Here is a 13,274-nt window from a genome sequence, read left to right on the forward strand (position 1 = left end):
ATAGTATGTCACAAGGATTTAGAATGAGAGGGTACACATATGTCAGACAGCTGGTGTAAACATTTGCCTGACACCACTGATGAGTTTCTGAAGAGAACCCTGCTTATCCTAAGCCCCCAAAGCATCCCCAGGGAATAGCACATTGGGACAATTGCCCTCATCCATTGCTGTTAGGAGACCCACAGTTGCTGCTAGGACCAGGTGGCTAGAACTACCTCAGGGAGGCAGTGGGTGTGGATAAAAGGAGATGGTAGCCATCTGGTGCTATAAAATACCCAGCGCTCTCATATAAATACACAAGGTATGAGTATAAGACAAACCAGAAAACAATCCCATTTTAGAGTTTAAGGGCTCTTAGAGTTAAAAGCACTGGATAAAGTCCAAAGAGTACAAGACCTGGGTCCAAGTCTCTGTTCTGCCACTTCCTAGCTATATGACTTTGGGCAAGATTCTGAACCTCTCTTGGGCTTAATTTCCTCACCTGCAAAATTAGCTGAGGTGGGGGTGGGTGGAGGGGTGGAGGGTGTTGTTTACAGAATTTCTTTGTACCCTTCCAGCTCTAACAGTCTCTGATTCTATGATGCCATAGCACTAACCCCTCATTTTAAAGATGAGATAACAGATCCAAAAGGATATTGATATTTATTTAACTTAACAAATATGTCCAAACTTATAAAATCAAATGCATGTTGTTTCTTTCAAAGTAGTCACCTTAAAACATTGTAAACTTATTATTACTTGAAGCACATTGGGATTTACTATAAAAGACTCTGTCAATATTTTTAGACATTCTTGGTAGAGGCAAGTCTTTACTCTTTGAAGGTGAAGTTGACTTTTGGAAAAAGTCCAGTCATTTTGCCTAAACAAATTAATAAAGTGGTATAATACAACTTTTGGACTCAGATAGGTATCACTACATCTCCAAGCCTCATGATGGAAAATGCTATCCACATCCAGAGAAAGAACTATGGAGTTTGAATGCACATCAAAGCACACTTTTTGCTCTTTCTTTTTTTCTTCTGTTTTGTTTTGTTTCTTCTCTTTTTGTGATTCCTCCTATTGGTTCTAATTCTTCTTTACAACATGACTAATGTGAAAATATGTTTAATAGGAATGTATATGTACAGCCTATAGCAGAGTGCACATTGTCTTGGGGAGGGAGGCAGGGAGGTTGGGGGAGAAAATTTAAAACTCAAAAGCTTATGGAAGTGATTATTGAAAACTAAAAATAAATTAATTAATTAAAAACAAACAAACAAAAAACAAATAGGTGTCATTATAATGAGAAGGATTTTTTTCTAGTCCTGGAGAAGGAGTTCCAAGACTATTTTTGATGAATAACACAGTTGCCTCCCTGAGTTGCTATTTTGAAGAATGATGCTCTTTCAATACATGAATAGAATCCATGATTTAATCAGCATGAAAATTCCTTCCAATGCAGATTATAACCCATCTGTGACTCTCTGACTTGATTAATCTCATAGAATTGCCATAAGCAATGGGGAGGTTAAGTGATTTTTCCCAGTTATACAAGTCAAGCTAAGACTTGAACTCAATTCTTGATTTCAAGCTCAGTGTTCCATCCACAAATGCCACTGTGTACACTTACTAATAATAGTAATTGAAATTTATGTAGCTCTTTAAAGGTCAGAAAGCATTTTGCATGAAATATCACATTTTATGATCCCATATCACAGTAATACTGTTGGGTCAGTAATACATATATTAATATTCAAACTTTATACAACTTGCCCATAGTAAAATAGCTAGTAAGTAGCAGGTGTGGGATTTTAATGCTGTTATGGAATCCCACTGAAATGTTATCTTGAATGTGTAAGTGCTGGTTATTTTTTTAAGGAAATCACTTTTATTACTGGTGGAGTAATATTGAGCAAAGTCTACACTAGAGGTGTCAAACTCCTGGCAATGCTGCCCCTAATACTCCTCAGTGCTGCTATAACCAGAAGAAATGTAATTGGGAATATTTAACAAAATAAATAAAAATACTATAAAATATAGATAATGCTAATATGTGGTTTCCTAAATCAATAGGCTACCCAAATGGATCCTCATGTATGTTTAGTGACATCTTCCCCCCTTCCCACCCCCATGCTATACCATTAAAGATATTTAAGCTGAGGTTGAGTGACCACATGACAGGGATGTTATAGAAGGCATTGAGGCACTGCTGAAGGTTGAACTAGATAGCAATAAGATCATAGATTAAGAGCTCTAAGAGATCTTGAAGATTGTCTGTTCTAACCTTCTTATTGTGCAAATGAAGTCCTGAGACACAGAGAGGTTGTGACTTGCCCACATTTACACAGACAGTAAGTAGTAGATTCAAACCATACCCTTTGGACTCCAAATCCAGCATTCTTTCCATTGTGCTACATTGATCTCAGAGCTATTGTCCAACCTAAGATTTTGTGATAATTAATGATCATACTATAGGCAGCTATGTGGCTCAGTGAATAGAGTGCTGGGCCGGGAGTAAGGAAGACTCATCATCCTGAGTTAAAATCTGATCTCAGGCACTTACTAGCTGTGTCATCCTGGACAAGTCATTTAACTTTGACTCAGTTTCCTCATCTGTACAATGAGCTGGAGAAGGAAATGGCAAACTATTCCAGAATTTTGGCAAGAAAACCCCAAATGGGGTCACAAAGAGTTGGACACCACTGAAAAGCAACTGAACAACAATGATCATACTTGATAATTTCTTCTACTATGCTCCACTCTCCTCTCTCTCATGCAGTGGGTCAGCGGTGTCAAATATATAACCCACAACAATCTTGAGTGCAGTCCAAACTGGATTAAAATTACAATTGGGAAATATTTAATGAAATAAATAAAAATAAAATAAATAATATATCATGTTACATTTTAAAACTAAGTCAATATTCAGCATGCAGGAATTTTTTTTTTTTAGGCAATTGGGCTTAAGTGACTTGCCCAAGGTCACACAGCTAGTAAGTGTCAAGTGTTTGGTCTGATGTCTGATTTGAACTCAGGTCCTTCTGACTTCAGGGTCAGTGCTCTATCCACTGCACCACCTAGCTGCCCCAGGGATCTTTATGTATGGATTGGTAGCCCCATTTTCTATTTGAGTTTGACACCATTCTTGTAGGTTACCATTGTATGACAAAAATGTCTTTCCTTTCAAAGCCAACCCTGGTGTTTCAGTTGAATCTCACTTGTGTAAAAGTGTCCAAGAAACAGGTATGACAGGGACGAGTTGTCCTTCTGAGCATGCACAGTGGATTTTACTAGATGCAATCTCCCACCTGGATCAGACAACATGCACCAATATTATTTCTGGTCTGCTTAATATCTGAAGAAGAGGATTTTTTTTTGGCTTCTGAGCCATAATTAAGAATATTTATAAAAGGCTTTAACCTAAGGGTTCTTAACTTTTTTTGTGTCATGGTTCCCTTTGGCAGCCTGGTAAAGGGTTTTTAGAATAGAATATTCAATTTTTAGAACAATGTTTTAAAATACATAGATTACAAAGGAAACCAATTATGTTGAAATAAAGTATTATTTTTTTCTCATCCAAGTACATGGACACCTTGAAAGGGGGGACAAATAAGAACTAACTGTACTAACCAGATGATTTAGTCTCTCTTCTTTGCCTAAATAATTCAAGTGGAGAGGATATGCTGTAAGCCTGTGGGTGAAGATAGGCCACCCTTCCCACCCAGGGCCAATAAATTGTCAGTGAATAGTGGACTCTGTAGTTTTCTTCTTTATATTTGACCTTGTGAGGTTAGGAGAATGACCTGCTAGAGGTCTAGGACCTGGAGTTCATGTCAGATTTTACAGACAGCCAAGCCAGATGAAGAATAAAGTATTGAGCAATTTGGTTGACCTGGCATAGAAAAGAATTGAAGACAGCCAACAGAGGGGAGTGACTGTGACTCTTTATCCATCTACCATGCTGCATTAAAAAGTGAACTTATAGGGGGTAAATTCTTTGTAGCAACTACTTTAAGATTGAGCCCACTTTCCCAATGGAGTAAGGTTGTAGAGGGAAGAATGTGTCCCGGTTTGAGGGGTGGTTTTTATGTCTGTTCTTGTTATCTTCTCAGTGATAGTTACTTATATTTGTAAAATCTAGTTGATGTTAATTGGATGAATGATACCAGGGAACTAATCAGTAACAGCTAACATTTGAAAAGAAACGTTCCAGAATGAGAGGTTGAGCTGATGGCATTAGAGAAAGAAATTCCCAAACACTCAAGGATATCCCTAAAACCTTGAGGGGAGGGTGAAGCTATCCTTGATCTGAGGGACTTGACTCATCAATGAAAGTCACATTTGGGATAATGACCCCCAGTATATAAAGGCAACCTAAGGGAAAGAGGCACAAAGCTTGATCTACCCTGACCTGGCACCCTTTTGATGATAGCCCTACTTAAGCCATGAAACATCATAGAATCTTACATTTGGAGTTGGAAGAGACCTTAAAGGGCATACAGTCCAAATCCCTTATTTTATAGATAAGGAAAACAAGATGCAGGGGAGTGAAGTGACCTACCCAATGTCACTCAAGTTTAAGTGGAAGAACTAGAATTTGGACCTAGTCCTCTGACTCCAATTCTTGTCTTCTTATCTAGTATAATACTGGTATGTAAAATTAGAAATATATAAACACACATATAGGTATATTTCTATATGTACATAAAGAAGTAGATTACATATATGTCTCTCAATCCATATATATTCATCACTGTATCTGAGCAGAATAGTAGTGACTGACCAGTCCATTGATTCACTTGCTTATACTAAATTTGATTAAAGCTATTGAAATTTGCTACTCTCCAAAAAGTTAACGAGAGAGAGAGAGAGAGAGAGAGAGAAATCAAAGCAAATGCTTATCCCTGCTTTGCCTACTGATGGGTATGTATGCTGTAAGATTCTGTATACTCAGCAAGATCTTGAATATGCACTGAGTGTGGTAGGAAATAGCAGTGAGATATAAATACAAAGAAAACCTGCACACTATATTAGCTTTCTCAGGTTTATCAATATAGCATCTATATTCTATACTCTTTCTTCTGTCCTTGATCAAGGTTAAAAAATTACTTCCTTTTCTCCTAATATAGATTGAGGTGCTTCTAAAATCCTATAGCTTTAGCATATTCAAAGATCATGGAGTCTTTTGCACATAGATAATTAAGAAGTAGTACTGGAAGAGAGCAGAGAACCAGAGATTCAAGATCTAGGCCCAACTCTGCTATCTACACTAATTGGAGTAAACACTTATGGGAACATAGCATTTACAGCTGGAAAGAGCATTCCTGATCACCCATCCCAGAGGTTCTCAGAGGTTGGTCCATGGCCTCATGGGAGACATCAAGACCCTTTCAGGGGCTCTATGAGGTCAAAACTAATTTCATAATGATATAGGGTGTCCTGAAAGTCTCAGTGTAGTTAAACTTCACTAATTGTTTTGGGAAACCTTGTACTAAGACATTATTTGCTTATGAAAATCGGAAGTATGCTGGAGCCAGCTAAAACCTGCTCAAGAGAGCTGATTATAAAATTTTCAGTGTGAGCATTTATACCTTAGAAATGAACAAAATTCATATGAGGGCCTAATTGAGTCTTTTGTTGATCATCTAGACCAGGGTCAGCAAACTATAGCCTTTTGGCTACATCAGAGGGCCAAATCTAGTACCCCCTCCTCAGTATCCACCCCAATTTATGTGCAGCCCTGAGAATAATTTTTACATTTTGAAATAATGTTTTTTGTTTTATTTATTTTTATTTATTATATATATTGTATTTGACAATTAAAAAAAAAACATTCTTAGCTGCCAGCCACGTAAAAATAGGTGGGGCCATATTTGGCCTTCCTCTATAGTTTGCCCAACTCTGAGTTAGTCTTAGTAAAGTGATGTATCATATGTATCATGCTTATGTTTCTCCTTCAGCCAGTCAGCTATTAAACATTTACCAGCACACTGATGATTAAAATATTCCTCCCTTTTCCAGCTACATGCCTATGTATGGCTGGATTTTCTTCATATATTTCAACAAAAACAATATATCGCAATAGATTGAATGCAGAAGCAAATAGGAAAATTCATCTGTCTTCCATTAATTAAGACATTAAAGAGAAACGCAAGATCATGTAAACAATGCCATTTTTATCACTAATATTTTTTTGTTTTGGAAAAATAGTTTTTTCCTAAAAGATTTATGTAAATATGTAATGGGTTGATTATTATTATTTTAATTGAATTAATATGATTTTTAAAAAAATTATCTGTTTTAATTGAAAATAATAATAGACATAACCCACATAAACAAGTATTCTATAAAGTCCTGAATGATTTTTAAGAGTGTAAAGAGGTGATTGGTAAATGGTCAAAGGATGTGAACAGGCAGTTTTTAGATGAAGAAATTAAAGCTATCTATAGTCATATGAAAAAATGCTCTAAATCACTATTGAATAGAGAAATGCAAATCAAAACAACTCTGAAGTACCATATCATACCTATGAGATTGGCTAACATGATAAAACAGGAAAATGATAAATGTTGGAGAAGATGTGGGAAAATTAGAACCCTAATGCATTGCTGGTGGAGTTGTGAATTGATCCAACCATTCTGGAGAGCAATTTGGAACTATGCCCAAAGGGCTATAAAACTGTACATACCCTTTGACTCAGCAATACCACTTCTAGATCTATATCCTAAAGAGATCATAAAAGTGGGAAAACAACCCACATGTACAAAAATATTTATAGCAGCTCTTTTTGTGGTGGCAAAGAATTGGAAATTGAGGGGATACCCATCAATTGGGGAATGGCTGACCAAGTTGTAGTATATGAATGTAACAGAATACTATTGTTCCAAAAGAAATGAGGAGCAAGTGGACTTCAGAAAAACCTGGAAAGACTTGCATGAAGTGATGCTAAGTGAAGTAAGCAGAACCAGGAAAACATTATACACAGTAACAGCAACGCTGTGCAGTGACCAACTTTGATAGACTTAGCTCTTCTCAGCAATGCAAATGAGCTAAAACAATTCAAAAAGACTCATGCGGATTGAAGCATACTATTTTTCCTTTGTTTTTGTTTTTTTTTCTCATGGCTTTTCCTTTGGTTCTAATTCTTCTTTACAACATGACTAATGTGGAAATATGTTTAATATGATAGTACATGTATGGCCTGTATTAGACTGCACGCCATCTTAGAGAGGCGGGAAAAGAAGGAGGGAGAGAAAATTTAAAACTAAAAATCTTCTAAAGGTGAATGTTGAAAACTAAAAATAAATAAATATATTTTTAAAAGAATGTAAAGGGTTCCGGACACCAAAAAGTTTGAGACCTGCTGATATAGCCCATTGAGCTCATATGTCTATAAAGATAATGGAAATTGAGACTCACAGAGGCAAAGTGACTTGCCTAGAACACATAGATAACAAATGGCAGAGGCACAATTCAAATTAAGATCTTCTGATGGCAAATCAAGTTCTCTTTTATTACATTATGCTGCTTCCTATGCATTCCAGTTTGCCACTCAGAATATTTTATACTGCTACAATAGCTTTTCCTGAGTAAATAGAATATATCCCTCAATCAGCATGGGGTTAGAGTTCTTTATCTTTCAAGTGAGAGTTGTAGTAAATGATCTCTAAGGTTCTTTTAAATCTAAATTCTACAATTCTATTATTTGTCTTAGGAAAACCCCGCTGGTGTCAGGTAGACATTTTACAGTGGTGGCTGGAGCAGTGAGTTGAAGTTAATTTGGAAAGTCTCTAAAGGAGTGCCCCAGAATAGTCACAACTACCTTAGCCCAATCCACATGCAAGTGAATCGATAGACTGGCATGTTTCTATTATAATGGCTCTGATGCAGTGATGTGTGATTGGCACTCTGCTGTTTAATATTTTTTATCAAGGGTTTAGATAAAGGCATAGATAGCATGCTCATCAAATTAATAGATGGCACTAAAGTAGTAGAGAGCTAAAATGGTTGACAAAATCAGGATCCAAAAAGATTTTAAATGGCTAGTACGTTAGGCCAAATCTAACTTGATGAAATTTAATTGGACAAATTTAGATTATTACCTTTAGGTTTAAAAAAATAAACTTTGCACATATGTGATAGGGGAGGGATGGCTGGCCAGCAGTTTATCTTAAAAAGATGTGGTGAAGGAACAACTAGGTGGCACAGTGGATAGAGCACTGGCCCTGGAGTCAGGAGGATCTGAGTTCAAATCTGGCCTCAGACCCTTGACACTTACTAGCTGTGTGACTCTGGGCAAGTCACTTAACTCCATTGCCTAACCCCCCCCCCAAAAAAAGATATGGTGGTGGGGGCAGAAGCAAGATGGCAGAGTAGAGGCAGGAACTTAACAGAGCTCTCCCAAATTCCCCTTCAAGCAACTTTATAAAAACACCTCAAAATGAATTTTGGAGTGGCAAAGTCAGACAAAGGTCAGGATGAAACAATTTTACAGTCCAACAGAACTTTGGAAGTTGGCAGGAAAAATTTGTCCCACCAGGGTTGTGGTTGGGTCCACAGTATGGCCTAAGGCAAGCCTTGGAAGTGGCAGCAAAAGCAGCAGCAGCAGCTTCAGGAATTCTCAGCCCACAGACAGTAAGGGGGTCAGACAACTGGTCAGAAACATATTACAGGGGATCCTTTATTGGTGCAAGTTTCAGGACCCTGTTGCATTGTCCATATACAATTTGAAGGCCAAAAGGAGCAATAGCATTAGTGGCTGCAGGGGAACAAAGTTCCTTCCTGGGTAAATATCAGAGCATAGACAAAGATCACAGTGACCATCCCTCTCTTTAGATCATACCACCTTGGAAGCACCAAAAATTTGTGGACCCCCAAAGCTATCTCTGAAAACAGCAGTAGGAAAAACCTGAGGCTTGAGACAGTGCCCTCTCCACCCTGGGATCAGAACCCAAGTTTAGCATAATTTTAAAAGGTAAGAAAAAAACTGGAAAAATAAGCAAACAACAACAACAAAAAAAAGAATTTGAATGTAAAAAAAAGCTACTACGGTGGTAGGGAAAACCAAGATACAAGCTCAGATGACATTGTCAAAATAGCTGCAAGCAAAATCTCAAATAAAAAAATGTGATTTGCATACAAGCCCAACAAGAATTCCTGGAAAAGCTCAAAAAAGATTTTAAAAATTAAATAATAGTTAGAAGAAAAAATTGGAAAATGAGAATGATGCAAAAAAAATTATGAAAAGAGAATCAATAATTTGGTAAAAGAAGCACAAAAATACTAAAGAAAATAATACCTTATAAAGCAAAACTGACTAAATAAATCCAATGAAGAGAAGAATACCTTGCAAAGCAGAATTGGCCAAATGGAAAAAGGGGTACAAAAATTCACTTAAGAAAAGAAGTCCTTAGAAAGTAGAATTGGCTAAATGGACAAAGAGGTAGAAAAACCTCACTGAAGAAAATAATTCCTTAAAAATTAGAAATGGGCAACTGGAAAATAATGACTTCATGAGGCAATAAGAAACAATCAAATAAAGTTGAAAGAATTAAAAAATTGAAGAAAATGTGAAATGTCTCATTGAAAAAACAACAGACTAGGAAAATAGATTCAGGAGAGATATTTTAAGAATTATTGGACTACCTGAAAGCCATGATCAAAAAAAGAGCCTAGACATTATCTTTTAAGAAATTATAAAGCAAAACTGCCCTGATAGCTTGGATCCAGAGGGTAAAATATAAACTGAAAGGATCCACTAATCACCTCCTAAAAATGATCCCAAAATGAAAACTTCTAGGAATATTATAGCCAAATTGTGGTGTTTCCAGGTCAAGGAGAAAAGATTACAAGCAGCCAGAAAGAAACAATTCAAATATCAAGAAGCCAGCCAGGATAACATAAGATTTAGCAACTTACACATTAAAGGTTCAGAGGGTTTGGAATATGATATTCCAGAAGGCAAAGGAACTAGGATTACAACCAAGAATATCCTACCCAGCAAAACAGAGTACAAATTTTCAGGGGAAAACTGGCTATTTAATGAAATAGAGGATTTTCAAGCATTCCTGATGAAAAGACCAGAGCTGAATAAAAATTTGACTTTCAAATATGAGACTCAAGAGAAGTATAAAAAGGTAAACAGGAAAGACAAATCATATGGGATTGAGTAAGTTTAAACTGTTTTTATTCCTATATGGGAAAATGATACTTGTAACTCCTAAGAACTTTCTCATTAATAGAGCAGTTTGATAGAATATACAAATATACATAAGCAGAAGGCAAGGGTGTGATTTGACAATGATGGGATGATTTCCAAGAAAATAAAATGAAAGGGTGAGAAAGTGAGGTGCACTGAAAGATGAGTCAAGGGAGAGGCAAAATGGAGAAACTTATCTTACATAAAAGAGGCAATAAAGCAAGAACTTTTATAGTGGTGGGGAAGATAGTTGTGGGGGGAGGGATGTGGTGGCAGGCAGTGCTTGAACCTTACTCTCATCAGAATTGGCTTAAAGAAGGAACTACATGCACAATCAGTTGAGTATAGAAATCTATCTTAGGGTATAGGGAAGTAGGAGGGGAAGGGAATGAGAGAAGGTGAAAGGGCTGATAGAAGGGAGGATGGATTAAGGGAGGCAGTGATCAGAAGCAAAACAGACTTTTGAAGAGGAATAGGGTAAAAAGAGAGAGAAAAATAAACAGGGAAAAAAGTAGATGGAGGGAAATGCACAATAATCATAACTGAATGTGAATGAGATGAATTCACCCACAAAACAGAAGTGGATACCAGAATGGATTAACAACCAGAATGCAACAATATGTTGTTTACAAGAAACTTCCTTGAAACAGAGAGACACACATAGAGTAAAAATAAGGGCCTGGAGCAGAATCTGTTATGTTTTAGCTGAGGTAAAAAAAGGCAGAGTTAGCAATCATGATCTCTGATCAAGCAAAAGCAAAATACAGACCTAACTACAAAAGATAAGCAGGGAACCTATATTTTGCTAAAAGGTACCATAGACAATGAAGTAATATTCAACACTAAACATATGCACCAAATGACATAGCATTCAAATTCTTAAGGGAAAAGTTAAATGTGTTATAGGAGGAAATAGACATTATATTAATGATGGGCTTCAACTTTCTCCTCTCAGAACTAGATAAATCTATCTATAAAATAAACAAGGAAGAAGTCAAGGCAATGCATAATTTTAGAAAAGTTAGATATGATAGTCCTCTGGAGAAAATTGAATGGGAATAGAAAGGAGTATAAATTTTTCTCAGCTATACATAGTACCTTCACAAAATTTAACCATGTAGTGGGCTTAAAAAGCTCACAATCAAATGCAGAAAAGCAAAAATATTAAATGCATTCTTTTCCAGATCATAATGCAATAAAAGTTACATTTAATAAAGGGCTGTGGAAAATATTGATTAAAAGTTAATTGTAAACTAAATAATTTAATTCTAAGGAATGAGTGGGTCAAAGAACAAATAATACAAGCAATCAATAATTTCATTAAAGAGAATGACAACAATGAGGCAACATACCAAATTTGTGGGAAGCAGCAAAAGCAGTATTTAGGGGAAAATCTCTAGGACCAGATGAATTTGCAAGTGAGGGGCTATGCTAGAGCACAGGTAGGTTCAGCTGCTCTTCGTTCTCTAAGTTGATGTCTGCCAGTTCTCCTGGCTGTGCCAAGGTATGTGGGTGGGGAACAGGGAGCGGAGTCCTGGTTTTGGTGCTTGCCTGCTCCACCACCCTGGGCTCAGGATCTCCCACAGGTTTGCTCAGGTGGGACTTGCTGCTGGCTTGCTGGAACACCTCTCGTCCTATACTGGTCCCCTTCAATCATAGCAAGAGGGACCTTTCCCATTATTCCCCCAAGATTCCTGAGCTAAAAGACTGCTGCACCTTGTCTGGGTGCTGGCTCCACTATTCCAGGATTTTTCCTGAGGCAATAATTTCTGGGTTTTTCAAGGTCAATAAGGGAGGGTCAAAATGACTTACTGCTTACTTCAACATCTTGGCTCCTGGAAGTTTCTCTTCTTTTTTGCATTTAAAAATATTAATTCTTATATGGGATGGCTCTCTGGGAAGTGGAGTCAGAGGTATATTAAAGATAATCATGATGATTTAAAAAAACAAGAAAGCAATAAAAATTATTTTTAAAAATTATGGTAGTTTAATGGATCACAAGCAGTATCAGCCAACAGTACTGCCCAACCCTTGCCCTCCCCCACCAAAAAAAACCATAATGTAACCTTAGTTAGCACTGATAGTCAGTCAATCAGACATCTATCAAGCACTGTGCTAAGGAATAGGAATTAATTACAAGGAAAACCAAAGTTTTGCCCTCAAGGACTTTGCATTCTTTTTTTAAACAAAAACACATGGAACATTTATTTTTCTTTTTAAATTTTCTTTTTAATTTATGTAATAAAAAAGCATTTCCATAACATAGTACAATAAAGAAGATGATTGTACATGAAACTGCAAATCTACTATGCACAACTTGCTATTCCTTTGAAATAGAATACAAAATTTTACTCCTTTTTTCTTCCCTTCCCTCCCCCCCCGCCCTAGAGATGGCTACTATTAGACACAAATAGGTGTGTGTATATGTGTATGTGTATAATATTCTCACACACATCATATATATGTAAATGTAAAATTATTCTTTATATATTTCTATTTATTAGTTCTTTCTCTGGATGCAGATAGCATCTTTCTTCACATGTCTTTTATATTTAATTTGGGTACTTATAATAGACAAAATAACATTCATTCAAAGCCATCCTTAAAACAAATTGGTATTACTATATATAATGTTCTCTTGGTTCTGCCCATTTTGCTCTTCATTATTTAGTGCAAGTTTTTCCATGTTTTTATAAAATCATTGAGTTTATAATTTCTTATAGCACAGTAGCAGTCTGTCACAATCACAACTTGTTCAGCCATTCCCCAATTGTTGGGTATCCCTGTAATTTCCAGTTCTTTGCCACCACAAAGAAAGCTGGTACAAACACTATAGGTTCTTTTACTTTTTCCTTATTCATCTTTGTCAATAGACCAAGTAGTAGTAGTATTGCTGGGTCAAAGGATATGGGTAGTTTAATAACTCTTTGGGCATAATTCCAGATTGCTTTCAAAAAAGCTTGGATCATTTTACAATTCCACCAACAATGAATTAGTGTCCTGATTTTTCCACATCCTCTCCAATGTTTATCATTTTCCCCTTCTATCATTTATCCAATCTTGTCGCTGTAAATTGATATCTCAAATGATATCTCAT

The 13,274-nt window shown here is 36.4% G+C and overlaps 1 pseudogene; it reads left to right on the forward strand.

Annotated features, from left to right (window-relative positions):
* The window catches only part of LOC114025837, a 102,178-nt pseudogene that overhangs the window by 66,633 nt on the left and 22,271 nt on the right, over positions 1-13,274 (forward strand).

Source organism: Vombatus ursinus, unplaced genomic scaffold (genome assembly GCF_900497805.2).
Source record: "Vombatus ursinus unplaced genomic scaffold, bare-nosed wombat genome assembly UNPS02014832.1, whole genome shotgun sequence".
Classification (NCBI taxonomy): domain Eukaryota; kingdom Metazoa; phylum Chordata; class Mammalia; order Diprotodontia; family Vombatidae; genus Vombatus; species Vombatus ursinus.